General features: G+C 49.1%; 1 long non-coding RNA gene across 2 annotated transcripts in view; it reads left to right on the top strand.

Moving 5' to 3' along the window:
* Positions 1 to 17210, top strand: part of LOC125163307 (uncharacterized) — an 89927-nt gene that overhangs the window by 51301 nt on the left and 21416 nt on the right. For both annotated transcript variants that reach the window (XR_007151391.1, XR_007151392.1), the window contains one exon: positions 2719 to 2790. This is a non-coding gene — a long non-coding RNA (uncharacterized LOC125163307). The remainder of the gene's footprint in view (positions 1 to 2718; positions 2791 to 17210) is intronic.

Genomic DNA, 17210 nt, shown 5'->3' with positions numbered 1-17210 from the left:
ACCATTATGTTTCTTGTGTACTTGAGGGTGTGAACCAAGATTTACGCCCACTGTGCCTGTCATCGACATCCCACCCCTCCCCACCAGCTGTCATTACTGTCTGGACCTCTTTTCACTCAGGCTCTTAACAAACCAGGTACTGATCTTCCCAGCAGTTGCGTCTTCTAGGACTTGTTTACCCCCGACTACTTCCTTTCTCTCTTCCTTTATTTCTGTTCAATACAACCAGAATCAATATCGGTAATTGTTACATGAAAAAACAAAAACAAAAACAAAAACAAAAACAAAAGCAAAAAAAAAAAAACCAAACAACTCAATTGTGCTTTTTTTTTTAATGTTTTTATTTATTTTTGAGACAGAGAGAGACAGAGCACAAGCAGGGGAGGGGCAGAGAGAGAGGGAGACACAGAATCCGAAGCAGGCTTCAGGTTCTGAGCTGTCAGCACAGAGCCCGACACAGGGCTCGAACTCACAGACCGTGAGATCATGACCTGAGCCAAAGTCGGACGCCCAACTGACTGAGCCACCCAGGCGCCCCCCAATTGTGCTTTTTATAAAGGAACAAATGGTGAACCCTAGAAAATAATCCGCCTGGTCACTTCATCTTCCGCTTTTTATTTCCCTTCTTCCGTTTTTCAAAAAGCAAAATAGCTCTTATTTGATACATACCATAGACAGAAGCAAAGGAAAAAAATGATATATGGAAAAGAATATGATTTCATAACCGGAGACGGAATTGTGTTCAGAGATGAAAAGCATGCAGTAATTTTCTATAGTGAAAAGCAATTTCCTTCAAACGTAAGTCATAACTTCTTATCCTGTTCACGATTCTGCAGTTTCCACGTTTCCCCAGAAAAATAAACCCCCATTTCCTGACCTTGCTGAAAAAGTTCGAGTTGGGAAATCTGCCACTCAGCTCACCCATAGTCACTGGTTACGGGAGGAAGCCTCAGCCAGCTGGAGGTGCCCCCAGGCCCTGGTCTCACCCCCTCTTCTGTCTAATTGGCTGTGTGATCTCAGAGGGAAAATAAACTTAGGGCCTCAGTTGTGCTTATCTCATCAGAAAATATGAATTAAAAAAAAAAATCAAGCAGGGGCACCTGGGTGGTTCAGTCGGTTAAGTGTCTGACTTCAGCTCAGGTCATGATCTCGCGGTCCGTGAGTTCGAGCCCCGCGTTGGGCTCTGTGCTGACAGCTCGGAGCCTGGAGCCTGCTTCCGATTCTGTGTCTTCCTCTCTCTCTCTCTCTGCCCTCCCCCACTCACGCTCTCTCTCCCTCTCTCAAAGATGAATAAATGTTAAAAAAAAAAAATCAAGCACACATTCTTTTTCAATCATTTCTTTATCAGACATGAGTGCCTACCATGTGTCAGGCACGGGGGCTAGGTGCTGGGGGGCACAGTAAAGAGGATAGAGCCCCCCCTTCTGGGACGACAGGCATAAATATTACATCACAACCCAGATAAGTGCGGAGAAGGGAGGCACCAAGTGTTACACGAATGTAAAACAGGGAAATTTGAGCTCATCTGGGATTCAGGGAGGGTTTCTGAGCAAAACCCCTCCAGGCTGTGATGTGAGAGAGAGGTAGGAGCTCACCAAGGAAAGGCGTGCAGAGTTAGTGAGCATTTTAGACAGAGGGTCCAGCCTAGGCAAGACCGTAAGGGAGGAGGGAGCGTGCTGTGTATGAAACACTGAAAGATGGGGTGCAGAGAGGTGTGATGAGGCTGGAAGGAGCCAGCACGTGCATGTGCAGGACCTTCCAGGCCATGATAAGTGCTTGATCTTTATGCCAAAGCGATGGATGGAAGCATGGTTGTGTGTGTGTGCGTGTGTGTGCGCCATCATTCATCCACATCAACCCTCTGGTGACAGGTGTCATGATAAAAAGTGAGTCTCTAAAATTCTTTGAGATTCTAATTTTCAGAACAATTTTTGGTTTATGAGATCCTTGAGTGTGGCACTTGCTTCATGATCAATCTTCTGAGAACTGCGGCTGGACTATAATCAGTATTCGAGCCCTCTGCAGCTACAAGATTGCCTCTACAGGATGACATAGTTTCTATTAAAAATACAGACGAAGAGAAAAAAAAATGGAGAGAGACAAGTAGATAGTTATGGAGATCATTTGGAGAGATGCACGTCAAAATGTTATCTCTGGGTTATGGGACTAGTCAGTGACTTCTGATTTTCTTTGTGGCTACATTTTGTATTTTCCAAGATTTGAGGAGTTTTTTAAGAGCTCCCTAAAAATACACCTGAGAGTAGGGTGTATTTGGGAACTGAGTAGGGTGGAATCAGGTTCCTGGGAGGGCTGGGGCTTCAAAGGAATACAAAGGAGGGAGGGTGCTGTGGACTGAATTGTGTCCCCCCCTAAAATTCATATGTTGAAGCTATGACCTCCAGTGTGGAGGCTAAGAAAGTAAGAATTAAGGTGAAGAGAGGACGCGAGGGTGGATTCCTGCTCTGATAGGCTTAGTGTCCTATCAGATAGCGTCCTATCTAAGAGCATATTTCAGAAAGCTTGCTCTCACTCTGCCATGTGAGGACACGGAAAAGATGGGCGTCTACATGGCCCAAGGCCTCCAGGTACAAGGAGGCTGGCTTTTGCTGGAGACCGAATGTGCCGCCATCTTGATTTCGGACTTCTCAGGCTCCAGAACTGTGAGGAACAAATGTCTGTTGTTTAAGCCACTCACTCTATGGTATTTTGTGTTGGCAGCCCAAGCTGACTAAGACAGAGTTAACTCCATGGTGCAGTCTCTCTGGGAAGGCCTCATTGTGAAGGACAAATGTAAGTTGCACCTTCTTCAATTTGATTACGTAGTGTTATTATATGCCTTTTATGAAGCAAAATCATATGTTAACATCTAACATATGCCAGAAAGAAAGAAAGAAAGAAAGACCAAAACCAAAACCAACCCAATAGGTCCCAATAAGAAGTACTTAAAGCATGTAAGTATCTCTAAATGTATATCCGTGTGCATGTAATATTTGCAAGGGCAGAAACACTGGCCCCCAAATAAGATTTGAGCCTCATTCTATCCACTGAGACCGAAACAGACAGGGATTTTCCATGGCACTCTATGCTGAAGAGTCTTGGCATCCAGACTTCTGGGAAGCAAAGAACTTCATTCTGTGAGGAGGGCAACACTCTAGGGGTAACGGAAGGGGTAATAGAACAGATGTAGGAGATGGCTCTTGCTCAGGCAGAAGCAGAGTGTGTCTCAGAGGAAGCAGTGGTGATAAAATTCTGAAGAATGGGTTGAAGTTCACCAAGTAGATGGAGAAAGAGAGAGAGAGAGAGAGCACTCTCTGAAGCTCATGAGGGCAGGAACTGTGGGTTCTTGTTCTCTGTGCCTGGTACCTACCTGATACGCAAAAGGGGTTTGTGGAGTAGATGGGTGGAGGGACACAGCAGGCAGAAGAAACAGTATGTGCAAAGGCACTGGGGCCAGAAAGAGCATTTGATGTTTGAAAAATTATAAGTTGTCTGATATCGCTGGAGCCGAGGGTGCGGGGGTGGTGTGGGGGGAGCGTAGGGGTGTGTGGAAGGGCAGGAGGGTGACGGAGGGGAGTGGAGCACAAAGGAGATGAGTTTGGAGAGGATAGGAGCTAGGTCACGCAGGGCCGTGTACGTTGCACTTGAAAATCTGGACTTGGTTCTGTGGGCAGTGGTGGCATAGATTTGTTGGCAGGTGGCAGAATCGGGGTGGTGACCCGGTCTCAGGATCTTAGCTCACGTTTCCTCCATTTCCATCCAACTCCTTTCTCTTTATCCGTCGTCACCCAGGACTTTGCAGAGAGGTGCCTGGTCCCAGCGGCCGGAGGGCAGGGCCAAGCAAGCAGGTCTCAGGCAGAGCTGTTAGGGGGCAAGCTGTTTCTCTTTCTTTCTTCTTCGGTCACTCCCCCTCAAACCCAGTGTCCCCGCTGCTCACTGGCCCTGACACCGTGCAGCTGCTCCCTGAATGGCACACCCCAGTTTAGGGTTGGGAGGGGCGGGAAACTGGAAAGCTCTGAGGTATGCCTGAGGCAGGGAGGCGAGCCCTGAGGGGTCCCTTCTGGTGACCGTAGGCAGGCTGTGTAGGGCCCTAGCATCGCCACCTTCCTGGGGCCAGTGGTGGCTGCTAAGGGATGGCGTGGGAGCCTGGCTGAGGATGTTGGGAGGATCACGAGGGGTTTGTGGGTGCCGCGGACCAACACAGAAGACGGGCTTCTGCGTGTTGGACGAGGAGCACTGGTTGAAGCGTGGGCGGCTGTTTCGAAGGACATAGCCAGACTCGCGAAGTACACTGGCCGTGTGGGGGAGTCTCACCTGTCTGCCTCTGTGCCCCCCCCGACCCGCACACCGGCCACCCCCCACAGCCAGCTCTTACCTTCACCTTCTGATCCCAGACTGGCAGAAACGGTAACAGGAGACGTGAGTGCCCCCCACAGTGGGGAGCCCCCCCCACGCCCCCGACTGCTAGGCCAGTGGTGCCTTGTGCAAACCGGGTAAAGACGGCCCTTCTCTAGATAATTCCGCAGCCACCTGCTGTAGTCAACCTACCTCAGGACCTTGGCCTATCCCTCCTCAGCACTCCCCAGCTGCTCCAGGCTTCCTGCTTTGTATGTCCCCTGTCCGAGAGAGGCGGTCTCAGAGAATCCCGCCAACAAAGAGGCCCCAAGACTGAAACATGGGCACATGCATTTTTAAAGTGCACTTTCAAGACTGTCTGGAGAGGAATTGCACGTGAAACACAAAAAGCCCAAATCAAAGGTATTGTTGCCGCGCTCTCTCTCTCTCTCTCTCCATCTGTGTCGCGAGTCACCCAGGCAGGTACAAGGCCCCAGATGCTTCCATGGGGCTCCCTCTCTGCGTGCTACAGATGGTTCTCCCTTCATACATATTTCATCTGTTTGAGTGTATGTGGTTCGGGGCGAATAAAAGCAAGTGATTTTTGTGTCTCCAGCTTTGCCTTCAATATTTAGAGACTGTATTTCCACCAAAGCCTCCGAGATGGAACTCGATGCAGAACAGTCCCTGCCAACGTGCATTCAAGCTCTCTGCAGAAAGGGGGCTCAAGGTTGTAGATTCCCATTAGCAAATTGGCATCTCATCCTCTGTTCTCCCCAGTGGGCCCTCGAAAGCTGAAATGCCAAGTTACTTCCCCAGAGAAATATTTCCCTCACAGAGTACATCTCGATCAGACATGTCACACGTCCCCAACTGTAACCAACTATCTCTCCACCAGCCTCTGTGTATGGTAACCGACATCAGATGAGCTCATCACATGCAGAAATGCCGGGGCCATAAATCTTTCAAAAGATTAAACGGAGGCACAGAATCAGCCACCAAAGTGGGGACTAGAAAATAGGTGAATGACAAAGACAAAGGCTGTTCAGATTCGCTGTAAGATTAAGCAACTATCAGAAACGGCCAGAAATCCTGTAATCGGGCTGGGCCCATCTCATTCAGATCTCCTGACAACGCTTATCAGTCCCTTTTGGTCCCCCAAGGAGATTTAAAAAAAAAAAAGAGTTGAATAGAAATAGTCATTTCAAATATCTTTATTTCCACATGTATTTCCTCTGAGGAAGTCAGATCTGATCATGTCACCATACTGCTTAAAATCTGATGGCTCTGGGGGCTCACAGGAAAAAACACATGAATTTCTTAGCATGCACGTCCCTTACCAGCTGATCTCATGGTGCTTTCCTGGGCTCCTTGCTGACTGCTCACTTGCGTTTGAATTACACTGAACCGCTCAGGACTCTCATGTATTTTAACACCACATGCCTTTAGCTTATGTAGTTCCTCTACTGGAATGCCAGCCATGTTGTGGGCTTGGCTTCCTGCTACCCATCCTTGACGTCCGGTTCCCTCTAGGAGGGGCTCCCACTGCGGGAGAGTTCAGTGCTACACGGGAGGCACTTAGAATAATGCCTGGCATAGAGTATACACTCAACAAATGTTACCGATATTCTAATGGCTCAGTGTACCGCTGAGAAAACAGGTCCAGACTCCGCATCGGGTTCTCGCTCAAATGTCTCACTCAGGTGTCACCCCCCACTGCCCCGCACAAATTCGCCTATAAACATGTGCGTGCGCTCTCTGGCTAGTTCCTGTCTGCGTCTTGCCGCTGGAGCTCCCATCCCATCCCTGCTCCTCACCTTTGCCTCATCCTTTTCCTTGATGAACAGTTCTCTGTCCCTAAGGTCTTAGCTTAGGATCCTTTCTGCCCGAGAAGCTCACGGAATACAGAAATCAGAGCCATTTGAATGACACGAAGGCGGGGTTCCCTGTGGATTGTCCACCTGGATACGGAGATTGACATTACACTTAGAGCTGAAGTATTCAGTTGAGTTTTTCCACCTCGCGTCAGTCTCAATGCTCAACCTCATGTTCTCCAGATATAGTCTCAGGGAAATTCTGGGCAGTTTTCGTAGGACTGGAAATCCTCTCCGTTGCGTACTCGGGGCAGGGTCCTGTCACTTACCACCTGTGTGCCTTGGAGCGAGTTAGCGCGTCTCTCCCTCTCTTAGCTTTATGGCCTGTACAATGTGAGCTGGTTGCACAAATGACTGCCTCATCAAGTCACAGTGAAAGTTAAATGAGATAATTTTGCAAAACTTTTAGTCCGGTGCCTGGTACATAGTAAGCATTCAACAAATGACAACAATCCTTATCCGTCATTACGTATTTACTTTTTCAGATGAGTCTCGTTGCTGCTTCGTCTAATCACTTGACTCCACGGTATGGTATTTTCATGCCGACTCTGGAAAGGGGCGAGCTTTGCAGCAAATATCCTCCTTAATGTGAATTGCTTCCTTAACTATTACAAAAGGCTTTACAAAACAAATCGACTTCGTTCTACCCTAAATTCCTTTCTTCTTCCCATCAATAAACACTTTTGGGGGATATTGGTAGAGGCTGGTCAGGTTTACTGTAATAACAATCTCTAAACCTCAGCGGCTTGAAACACCCAAGGTTTATTTCTTTTTTTTTTTTTTTTAATTTTTTTTTTCAACGTTTATTTATTTTTGGGACAGAGAGAGACAGAGCATGAACGGGGGAGGGGCAGAGAGAGAGGGAGACACAGAATCGGAAACAGGCTCCAGGCTCTGAGCCATCAGCCCAGAGCCTGACGCGGGGCTCGAACTCACGGACCGCGAGATCGTGACCTGGCTGAATTCGGATGCTTAACCGACTGCGCCACCCAGGCGCCCCCCAAGGTTTATTTCTTGTTCGTGATATGTACCCCTTGAGGCTTGGCAAGGGGACTCTGCCCTCTGAAGCCACTCAGTGTCGCTGGGAATGGGGCGGTCATTATCAGAAACGATGCTGTTGCCTCTGGCCAGAGGGAAAATAGAGCCGTAGGTGGTTTCAGACCAGCAAATAGGTGCTTCGGCCTGGAAGTGGCCCTTGCCGCCTTGCCCTCCACGCACTGAGTGCACAGGTCCCCTGCCCTACCCATGGCGAGGGAGAGCTGGCGGTGCAGTTCGAGGACGGGGAGAATTCCAGGGCAATTCTAGGAAGGCTGTACTTGACTAGGGTGACAACCACGGGATACCGGCTCTGTGCAAAGCACTGCCTTAGCACCCATAGGAGGTCGGGTGATCCGTGAGCTATGACCACTGTGACCTTGGTCCTTGGGGGACCTACAGTCTGGCAGGAGAGATCAGAGACGGCAGAGGGCAGAATGAAGCAGATACCACTTCTGAGTTTCCAGCAGCATGTCACCGAGCCCGGAGGACGAGTGGACTGGTTCATGCCCACAGCACTGCTTTGGACACTGAAGAAATTCATTACCAGGGGCCTGGCAGGGACTGTAAAGATGTTATTTGGGAGATGAGAACCGGGGTAGTAATAGCTCATCATTTTTAAAGTTCTGGTGCAGGCCGTCATCATCAACCCCGCCACTTATTTAAACATCGATCTGTCTGCCTGATGGGCTAAGCCAGTAGCCGACACGGTCCTGCCCTGGCGGAGAGCTTGGGGACCAGGGAGCCACAGGCAGACCGAGCACAGCACGGAGGGGGGTGGGATGCCCTGGAACCCGCTCCCATTCCATGCTCCCATCCCCACCCATGCTCCAGCCTCAGTCACAGTTACTGGGCACTAATTTGTTACAAGAAGACAGGGAAGGCAATGTGGGGAGACAGAGAGAGATGTGGAAGCCTTGGCCCTGCCCTCGAGGTGCTCAATATATATTTAGAGACCTAAGACAGAGATGCAAGGACACATCACAGTCGAAATCTCGTAGGGGTTAGTGCCTAAATGAGTAATCCAGACCTGTTCTATAGCATCTGAGAGAGAGAGAGAGAGAGAGAGAGAGAGAGAGAGAGAGAAAGCCCCCTGCTGTGAGAGGTCCGGGAGCACAATGGAGGGGGCAGACCTCCCTCACCCTGGGGATGGGCAGGTGTGTGTTCGTTGGAAGGGATAGCACGGGAAATGGCATGTGCAGAGGTGGTCAGGGAGGATGTTGAAAGGTCCAGGTGGACTCTAGCCAGCAGAAGGGCTTTATGTGGTGGTGCCATAGACAGAAAGGGAGGCAGGTGGGAAACATATTGCAGTTTCCAGGGTCAGATTCCCCCACAGGGCAGTGAGGGCTCTTTGAAAGGATGCGACATGTTTTAGTGTATTTTGTCTTCACACCTACTCTCAGAGGCTAGCAGGAGAACTGAGGAGACTGAGGCTTGGAGGTCGCCCGGTAATAGGAGGCAGAGCTGGGCGGTCACACTCCCGACCGTCTGGCGTTCAGCCTCATGTCCCTTCGATCACATACACTTAGTGTCCGTGAAGACTGTGATGTAGGAACATGACCTGGTTACGCAACATATCAAGAAGATCAAGCAAACTGTGACAAGGAAGATGGATGTGGGGACAGAGACTGGTGGCAGGGAGACGGAGAACTGGTGGCAGAGAGGCAACTCTAAAAATGAAAAATTTGGTAAGGGCTTGAATTGAGATAATGACGAAGGGAATGGGTGTTGCCATGGACCATAAGGAAGTCACAAATTGGGGAGAAAGACGGCGGCTTTGGTTGCAAACATACCCAACCAGGTTGCTACTTGGTATGGTGAGACCACATCCATAAAGCGTTAATTGTTAGACGCACAAACACTGTGTGACCTTAGGCAGCTATTTCCCCTCCGTGAGCCTCAGTTTCCCCCCATCTAGATTGCTGTATGAATGTGGAGCATTGAACACCGTCTAAGAAACAGCGGGAGCACCTGATTAGTGGCAGCTGACATTTATGGAGAGAAAGGCCAGAACTTGGGAATGTGCCTTCTCCAAGACTTATCTTCCTTGGCTGCGAATTCCAGCAGTGTGGCCCCTGGAGACTCTGCCTACAGCTTCCGTTATGACTCTTTGTCTGATTGATCCTCTTGGGTTTGCCCATTTGAATAGTGCACCTGCCCTTCTGTATCCCTACCTCCATGGTGGAGGAGTCTGGCCTGCCCTGTGGTGTGGTGAGCATGGGATCTCCAGATTTCCCAAAAGAGGAGGGTATGGTACCCACTTCCTGGTCCACGGTGCTTCTGGAGCTGTTAAGCCTCCTCTGTATGTCCCTACGTTACATTCTCTTTACATGGAGTCAGTGCATGTTCTACACCAAGCGAGTATTTGAAAGAAGACACCCTCAAACCCCAATCATCACCACCACAAGGTCACATAAACACTCTCTGTTCTTATCACACAGCAATATTATCTGGTGCCGGAGAATTTCATAAACAAACTTGGGTGTGCAATTAAAAAAAAAAGTCCCCACACCAGGCAAGCAATCAGATTTCTACATCTTAAAAGCCCCAATGACTTGCATACATAGCAACCAGGTTTGTCCTCATAAAATTCATTCTGCTACCCTCAAACTCATCATAAAAAGATCTATATTAAAAATCAGCATTACGATGTCCATAAAAGATTGAGGTGAAAAAAAAAAAGGAACGCCGAGTGATTCTCACAGGGCCTAAGGCAACCCTCATATGAGGCAGGTTTCCATAAATGTCAGGGTAGCTGAAGTCAGCTAGTAAAGGTGACTTACTACTCACTTAGTAAAGGTGAGGAGCATCAGAAACCATATACTTGTGTATAACTCTTTGGAAACTGAAGAACAATGAGAAAAGCGTAGCTGAAGGTTAACGGTTCTGTTAGCGCTCTCTTCCCTCACCAGCCACCCTAGCCCAAACACATCTCGTGGGATCCAAGTACCGCTAGCCTGGAAATTTATTCCCTCCGCACACGCCTGCATCATTTCCTCACAATCAGACATAGTTGCCTGGGATGTTTCTGTTGCCACAATCACCTGGCTTTCTCTCTTTCTCTTTCTGCTTCTTTCCTTCGTTAAAGCTGCTCTGGGGGGGGCGCCCGGGTGGCTCAGTTGGTTGAGCGTCCGCCTTCGGCTCAGGTCATGATCTCATGGTCCGTGAGTTCGAGCCCCGCGTCAGGCTCTGTGCTGACAGCTCGGAGCCTGGAGCCCGCTTCGGATTCTGTGTCTCCCTCTCTCTCTGCCCCTCCCCTGCTCGAGCTCTGTCTCTCTGTCCCCAAAATAAATAAAAACGTTAAAAGTAAAAAAAAAATTAAAAAAAAAAAAAGCTGCTCTGGGTTCCTGGACCTAGAAGAGGTCTTGTAAGTTGGTAGATTCACACCAAGTAAGTTGGTGACTTCCCTCATGGAAGTTTCTCTTGACCTCCGAAGGGGTCCCCTTCGAGAAGAGGTTCTGGGAAAACCTGCCTGGGGGTCCTCGGTCACTGGCAGAGGCAGGTGGCATGACCTCACTGATATTACCTGCAGGATCGTGCAAACGAGTGTGGAAGACGTGGTCCCTGCCAAAGTCTCGGCCTTGTGGGACAGGAAGTCGAGAACCTACTGGTGGCCCCTCTAGTGGCAGAGGAAGAAATTGGGGCGTAGATGGTCACCATGACCCGTCAGATATCAAAGCTCAACTTCATTTTATTTTATTTTATTTTATTTTATTTTATTTTATTTTATTTTTAACGTTTTTTTATTTATTTTTGAGACAGGGAGAGACAAAGCATGAACAGGGGAGGGTCAGAGAGAGGGAGACACAGAATCCGAAGCAGGCTCCAGGCTCTGAGCTGTCAGCACAGAGCCCGACGCGGGGCTCGAACTCACGGACCGCGAGATCACGACCTGAGCCGAAGTCGGCCGCTTAACCGACTGAGCCGCCCAGGCGCCCCTCGAAGCTCAACTTCAAAAGGCCTCGATTCCTTCATCTGCAAAATGGGGTTAACAAAATCAGGATGAAATGAGATTATTTGTAAATTACCAAAACAAACAAACAAACAAACCACAACAGGGGCTTTTCTTCCCTTTTGAGCACCTGCCTGCCTCATGGGCCAGTGGCACGCACACCTTTCTATTCCAGTCCCCTGTCATCCCCTCTCCGGCCACTCAGTGACACTTGCTTCCTCTCCTGCACCCGCTTGCTCTTCCTGAAGCAGAGAAGGTGTCTGTGTGTAGGGTTTGGGTTAAGACCGTCAGCTCTGGGGACCGATGAGCCTGGACTGAACCCCTTTGCGCCCACGGGGGCCTGTCTATCGTCACAGAAGAGCTGGACCAGCCGCTCTAGAGGACAGCAGGGGCAGGAAGGAGGCATGACAGTGCTCCAGGCCCGCCCCTCAGAGTCACAGGGAGGGTCATTTGTACACACTTTGGTTTCTGGAGTATCTCATGTGTGCCACAGACCAGACCTCACACCAGTTCCCCCGCCTGCTGGCTCACCTGCCGAGCCCTGGTCACAGGCCAGGGCTGACCATACCTCCCGCTCCTTCCCGACAGCCGGCGGGGATGAAGCCATGCCTCCATGCTGGCTACGGCCTCCTCTCCAGCCTGTAGGAGCAGAGGAGACGGTCTTTCTGGATGAGAGAGCCATACACACCCTACGTCGCATGGGACAGTGAGAGAGACGCTTCTCTTAAGCTCCGTCTTAGTTTGTGGGCATTCCTCGGAGCAGCAGGGAGAAGCAGATGCTGGTCTTGGACCAGCAGGGAGAAGCAGACGCTGGTCCTTTCATCCCTACCCTTGCCCTAGAACGGGGAACCATCACCACAGTGTCCATGACTGTGTCACTGGCACTGCTCCTTGGCCCGTGACCCCTCATCCCTGTCCCCTCTGCGCGGACTCAGGTGGTCCACGTCAGCTGGGGTCGTGAACGCGAAGCCCTTCCCTTCTGAGCATTTCCATCATGTGCTGCCATCGATGCTCAAAGGGGGCACCGGTAGAGGGTAAGTCCGCCTTCTGACTTGCTCACGGGGCCATGGGAAACTCCATGTTTGGACAAAGCGCTGGGTTACAGTGAGTGGAAACAGGACAAAATATTTGGATTTGAGATTACCAGGGAAAATCTATGACCTGGAGCTGCCAGCCCTTTTCTCTTAACCTGACCACTTTCCCAGGGGCGTGGTGGGGCGGGGGGGGGGGGGTGATGGAGGGTAGGGGGGTGGTGGGAGGTTCTGAGTTATCAGTGGGAACCGGGTTTCCAGAACAAAGACAGGGGAGCTCATATTTTTTCCTTGTCACTTTTGCCCCTAGTTATTGCCATCCTAGCCAGATAAGAATGAAGGGAGAAGGAGAAGCCAAGACAAAGGAAGAAAATTAGCTGGGCCATGAGGCAGGGGCCTTTTTTTTTTCTCTTGGGCATCAAAGGGGGCCATCCATCCTTTTATTTCCAACCTGTCTGATTTCTGACCATCACAGTCTTCCAAGGCATGCTCGGAAACTAAGAAGACAAGGGAGGAGAGAAGAGAAGAAAACTTTATGCTAACCTCGGGGCGCCTGGGTGGCTCAGTTAAGTGTCTGACTCTGGATTTCAGCTCAGGTCATGATCTTGCGGTTGTGGGATCGAACCCCACATTGGGTTCCATGCTGAGTGTGGAGCCTGCCTGGGATTCTCTCTCTCAAAGTAAATAAGTAAACATTAAAAAAGAAAAAGAAAAAAAACCCTTATGCCAACCTTGAAAGAACAGATTCTGAGATCTGAAGAGAGTGCGCTAAGGTATCTCTGTTACTTCGACTAATTTTGATTGGAATTTATCTCTACCTTATCCGCCTCCTAAGATGTTATTGGCAGTTTCCAACAAAAGATGCAGACAAGAGAGCCAAATTCAATTATTTAATCAGAATTCAGTGAGACTCTTAAAATGCGCCGGGTCCCGGGGATGCAGGGAGGTCGGCCAATGCAGAGAGCAGGGGCTTTGGAATAGTTCACAGCTGCGTAACTTGGGCAGCTTGCTTAATGTCTTTGAGCACCGGTTTCCTCTTCTGCAAAGCAGAATTAATAACTGTAGTACCTACCTCATGGGATTGTTGCATGAATTTAAGTGTGAAGGGCTTAACACAGTCTGGCAATTATTATTTTTTTTTTCAATGTTTATTTATTTTTGGGACAGAGAGAGACAGAGCATGAACGGGGGAGGGGCAGAGAGAGAGGGAGACACAGAATCGGAAACAGGCTCCAGGCTCCGAGCCATCAGCCCAGAGCCTGACGCGGGGCTCGAACTCACGGAGCGCGAGATCGTGACCTGGCTGAAGTCGGACGCTTAACCGACTGCGCCACCCAGGCGCCCCATAGTCTGGCAATTAAATGAGCACTTAATACACGGGAACTATTGCTGTGCTTATTTCTGCGCTAGGAAGTGGTGGTGGGGACGTTGTCCTTGCTCTGAAGGAGACCCAGGGGCGGGGAAAGACTTGGGGCGTTTGGGGAGGAGTATGCAGGGTGCCGAGTGAGTGGGACATGAACAAGGACAGGAAGGAAGCTAGGCTCACTTTGGATTTACCCTCTTGGCAATGAAAAGCCACCAAAGCCCTGAGCTGCAGGGCTATTTCAAGAGATTACTCTTTCGAAAGTGTAATCGTTATTTCATAGTAACGTGGAGGGTGGGCTGAAGTAGGAAGAGACAGGAAGTAGTTATGGGCCTACTGTAAGACCTGAGGTAGAGGTGAAAATAACCTTCATTAGGACCTTGACAGTGGGGAGGGCAAGTCGGAGGCAGAGTCCCAGGCTTCTGGCCTGTGGGGCTTGGGATGCTCCCCTAGAATGGAGGTCCCACCAGAGCCGGGGGCTTGGTTTTATCCAGCGATGTATACCCAGCACCTAGAGCAGTGCCTGGCACACGGGAAGTGCCCAACCAATGTTTGTTGAGTGAGTGCGTAGATGGGAGTGACCCTAACCAGGGAGAATAGGAAGCTTGAGGGTGAGGACAATGATTTTGTTTTAGATGTGCTGATTTTGAGTGGCCTCTGGGGCTTTCACGCGAAAACGTCTCATGTGGAAAATGGAAACGTGGGCCTGATGCTCGAGAGAGAAAGCTGGACCCGGAGCAGGGTTTGGGCCTCTAGGAGGTGACAGAAATCACGGAATGGTTAAGGTCAGCCTGGGAAAGTACCCAAAACAAGAAGAGGAAGGGTTACGAATAGAAAGTTGGCTGAAGACTCACACTTGAGAGGGGAGAGATACAGGACAAAGAGCCAAGGGCTGGAGAAAGGGTAAAAGCCACATAAGAAGGGAAGAGACAGCAAAGGGTGTTCTGCCGTGTGGCCTCTGACACGTAGCTCCAAGAAAGCCGTGCTGACTGCTACGGAGTCTTTGGATAGAAGCAACGGGCTCCTTGATCCGGCAGCTGGGACATCGTCAGTCAGCCTGTGGGCAGTAGGGATAGAAGCTGGATCACGGCCTCCAACCCCCCCCCGATGACCCACAGAAGGGTCTGCTGACCATTTCCACTTCGTTTTCTCAAATAATTAGCAGATGATTCCAAACCATCTTCATTAAATGTAAAACCAAGCGGCAGATTCATCCAATACTTAGGAGTGACGTTTCCTCCCCCCCCCCCAATTAATAATGCCCTTGCTCAGCAACATTGTCACCAATTTAAGGAAAAAATAGAAATGTTCACATTCTAATCACATTGTTCACTTCCCTACATTGCTTTCATGCGATTATTTTAGGTTATTCCCGTGGCTGTTCAGAGCGCTCGAATCTGCACAATCTGGGAGCACGTTGTCACGTCAGAGAAGTTTAAATTGGGTGCGTTCGTGCCTCGGTGGCTATGAAAACCTCATGTTCTTAAATGTCATTTTCTGAACTTTAGGTATGCAAACTCGGAGTGAGACTCCAAGGCAATGATTGCTTTTTCCAGCCATGATTAGGTTTGTCTAAACCATTCGGTCAGCTCCGTTATATTAAAATCCTTAAGAGAAATGAGAGAAACCAGAACATGCGATCTGAAGTATATACATCCTCTCCTATTGTTTGGGAAAGCCAATGGAACAGACTGCACGTAGAAGAACCTCATCCTCAGGACCGTCGTGCATGGATAGTCCCGGGCTGGTGATGCATTCTTGTATAAACTCGGCTTTCCCTAGCTCAGCGGCTCAGCGGAGCCTCAGCCCCAAGGAAGGTTGCCTGGCTTTGCAGCCTTGCCTAACAGTTGATGGATACAGCGCAGTATGCCTGTTCATATAAATATTTTAAGTTGGAAAAAACCCTTTTGTTATTTTTCTCCTTGCCTAAGAAATACTTCCATGAACTCTTCCCATAACAGAGCCGTGCTCCGGCTTCAGTAATTCTGCCCCGGGTGACAAGGAAATAGCTTCTTGGCATCGTTGGCTTTCCACAACTGTTTTAAAAAACGATGAGAGAATATGCAGAACCACGCCACTTTTAGGCAAATAGAAAAGTTCCTCATTTCCTATAAACTGTTCATCTGTTCTCCTTGCCAGTTCCGGATGTGGAAAAAATTAACAATAGCATTAGTAAGGAAGCCAGTGTATTCACACTCCATTAACCTCAGAGAGTCCGGCTTCTTTGAGAGTTTCTCATTTTCTTCCCATTGTGCCGTGGTACAACCTGTAACCTGGATTTTAATCCAGGAATTGCTTCTTCTAGGAGGGCTTTGGTGACGAACCCCAGCCCACACGGTCTCTTCCTTCCTGTAGTGCGTGCGCGTGTGCTCATGTGCCTCTGTGCCTGTATGTTTCTGTATTATTTTCTATTTACTTGTTCGGATATTTGCCTTCCCCGTCTCCTTCGTTAGTCTACAAAATATTCCAGAATGAGGATTGTGTATCTTCTTCTTCTCTTGTTTTCCGTTTCAAAGCATCTAGCCAGAAATTAGCATCAAAGAAGTGTTTAATCAGCGCTCGTGGATGACATGGTGTTAGGACAGAAAACTAGATGCCAAGATCTGGGGTCGTACCCCTTCCTCCTGACTAATACATTTTGTTTTTCTATTATTACCCTGGGTTCCAGTGAGGGTCCATGAACCCTCTGAAACTGTACCAGAATTTTAGTGAAATTGTGCTTCTGTGTGTGCATGTGCCCTTTTGGGGGCCATCATTAGATTAAAGGGGCCCAGGTTTCTCAAAGTCTTGAGGAATGAGCTCCCTCCCTCCCTTGGTGTTGGCAAATGGACAATGCAAAGACTGAGTGCTTTTCCAGAACCGGTCAAGAGTCTTCCAGACATGAGGAAGTTTACCATTAAAAGCCTTAAAAATATTTTTTTTTCTTTCTTCCTTTTTTCACTTTGGAGGGAAAGAGTGTGTGCGAGCAGGGGAGAGAGGCTGAGGGGGAGAGAGAAAATATTTTATTTATTTATTTTTAATGTTTATTTTATTTTTTGAGAGAGAGAGAGAGAGAGAGAGAGAGAGAGAGAGAGAGAATCTTAAGCAGACTCCATGCTCAGCACAGAGCCTGATGCAAGGCTTGATCCCGTGACTCTGGGATCATGACCTGAGCTGAAATCAAGATTCAGCTGCTCAACTGACTGGGCTACCCTGGAGCCCCAAAATTAAAAGCCTTAGGGATAAAATAGAGTTGGGGAAGAAGGGTTCTGAGTTGGCCAGAGATCAAAGCCCAACTGGGGAGACTCTGAGGTCCTAGTATCCCCTCCACAGTTATCAAACGTAACTAGACATGCAGTGTGTTTGGCATTGGCCTTCCCCTTCTCTCTACCACCAAGCTCTTGCCACCATCGGCTTTTTCAAGCCGTATCTCAGTTACAAATCCTGATAACAATGCTTTCCTTAATATATGCTGGACCTTAACTGCTGACATGGAAGTAAATCCTTAGGAAGAGGAATTGGAAGAAGGCGAAGAAAGAGAAAGATACAAGAACATAAAGATAGAATATGAAACTGGCCCCCAGATCTAGAACGGATGAAGGCAATGGCATGGAGAGCTTCCTGTGTCGCCTAGAGGGAAAAGA

This window comes from Prionailurus viverrinus, chromosome B1 (assembly GCF_022837055.1).
Source record: "Prionailurus viverrinus isolate Anna chromosome B1, UM_Priviv_1.0, whole genome shotgun sequence".
Taxonomy (NCBI): Eukaryota; Metazoa; Chordata; class Mammalia; order Carnivora; family Felidae; genus Prionailurus; species Prionailurus viverrinus.
This window is presented reverse-complemented; position numbering and strand designations above follow the sequence as displayed.